The sequence below is a fragment of the Euprymna scolopes genome, chromosome 46 (assembly GCF_053919585.1).
Source record: "Euprymna scolopes isolate OS-2025 chromosome 46, ASM5391958v1, whole genome shotgun sequence".
NCBI lineage: Eukaryota > Metazoa > Mollusca > Cephalopoda > Sepiida > Sepiolidae > Euprymna > Euprymna scolopes.
Genome location: NC_136527.1, coordinates 182,782,200 through 182,784,131, shown reverse-complemented (window position 1 = coordinate 182,784,131; position 1,932 = coordinate 182,782,200). Strand labels below are relative to the sequence as shown.

Here is a 1,932-nt window from a genome sequence, read left to right as displayed (position 1 = left end):
AGCCTTACCTTACGTAGGAGTAACGGTGATCACTAAGGCCATTCCCCCAGAGCGAGGCCCATCCATTGCACTGCGGTTGGGTTGACCTTTGCGATCATCCCAAATGTGGACGACTCGGACGTGCTATTTCTAAGTGTGGGGTCTGCGTACGCGCTTACCCCGATAATACAATCAAAATCAGAAATCCTTTCCTATTTCTTCCAAGTACCTCTCACTCGTAGGTCTGTACTCCCTCCGCTTAATCACCCTTAATCTCTGTAATACCAAGAAACAGGCCATTTCTCTATAGAAAAAAAAACTTGGAAAATTAAGACATTTATAAGTTTTGGGGGATGTTGAAAACGAAAAAAAGTTTAAAATTCCAGCAAACGAGTAGTTTCCAATATATGAAGAATTTTACGTAAATTGAGCACCCATACGTTTGCAGGAATTTTAAACGTTATTTTCGTTTTCAACATCCTCAAAAACTTATACATGTCTAAATTTTCCAAGTTTTTTTCTAGTGTGGAAAGTCGATTTTCTGCCCCTTTCTGGTCTTATATTCCCAACATTTCCAATAGGTGTCGCTAGCAGTTTATCATTCAAAAACAAGATAGTGGGAATTTTTTCTTCAATAAAATGTCTCATAATATTTGATTTTCTTAAATAAAAAACCTACTTGGTCGATTTACGTGATTTTTGGAATATGACATTTTCATGCAGTGACAAGTACGTACATTATAAAGATTTTTTTTCAGCTTTTTATAGTAAAAAATATTACTAGTGGACCATTTATAGACTTGCACCGAACATATTTAATTTTTAAACATTTAAATACACATATTGAACAAAAAATTACCTTGAAATTGCAATTAAAAATGATATAAATTTAATATTATGTTTTTAATAGGGGTTTTCCGAGTTAATATATACTATAATCAGTTGAATTGCCAAGAAAAAGAAACTTATTAAAAATTAATTAATTTTTAAACGATTAAAACTATTAAATGTCCATTATTTCAAAATGTTCCGTTACAACATATATTTTTAATTAATTGTGTTTAAATATTTTTTTAATATTAAGTTTTAATGTAAACATGACGCTTTTCAGCGATTTTACCGCCAGATTAAAAACAATTTGAAAATATTATTGCACAAATATTAAGCATTTTGTAGCCCCCTCATATTTTCTAGTCTTTTTTACCGAAGAAAATAGGGAACCCCGTAAGTAACTAAATGAACATTCAGTAAAACTGTATTTCATATTAAATATACAAATGTTTATAATATTATTAATCGTTAAACTGTGTAAATCTTTAAACTTTATAAAAAATATATAACAAAGATTATTAATTGCAGTTTGAGGAAGATAAACAAAGGTTTTAAAAATCATTAATTCGCTTCTGCTTTTCCATAGTTCGTATAGTTAACATAAATCTGACGTCACGGAAACATGAAGTCCAATCTTCACAATCGTTTGGCAGTCCCTAGATATCACATACATATGATATAATTATTACCATAAAACAGTATTTTTTTAATTTACGGAACAATCGGCATTCACCCTTGAATTGTCAACTTTTAACAGTTGTTGCGTACGCTGAGAACGAATATCGCATTTATTTCTTGCGCAAACGTGTACTTATTCATATTTGAAGACATTCTTTATCTAACGTAATCACTACAGTTTGGCAAGCAAGATGGCCGCCCGTCGTGCATTCAGGTAAAAATACCAAAAAGTGCCAAACGAGCCAAAAAATGACCACACTCCCTCCTTTCACTTTCTTAATTTCATCAATTTGGATATACCATACACTTCTCATGATTGGACAAATTATTTTTATGATAAAACAAAATATTTTCGTTTCTTCACACAAACCGATTTTTTTTCTGACACCAAATCTGGCCCTCTTGCACTTTAGGTAGGCACCGCCAAAACTGGAGGGGGGCAGA

General features: G+C 32.0%; 1 non-coding gene across 1 annotated transcript; it reads left to right on the top strand.

The window, feature by feature from the left end:
- On the top strand, positions 1-163 carry LOC145271612 (U1 spliceosomal RNA). The gene has a single exon (XR_013866018.1). It is a non-coding gene; the product is annotated as a U1 spliceosomal RNA (small nuclear RNA).
- The last annotated feature ends 1,769 nt before the right edge of the window (positions 164-1,932 follow it).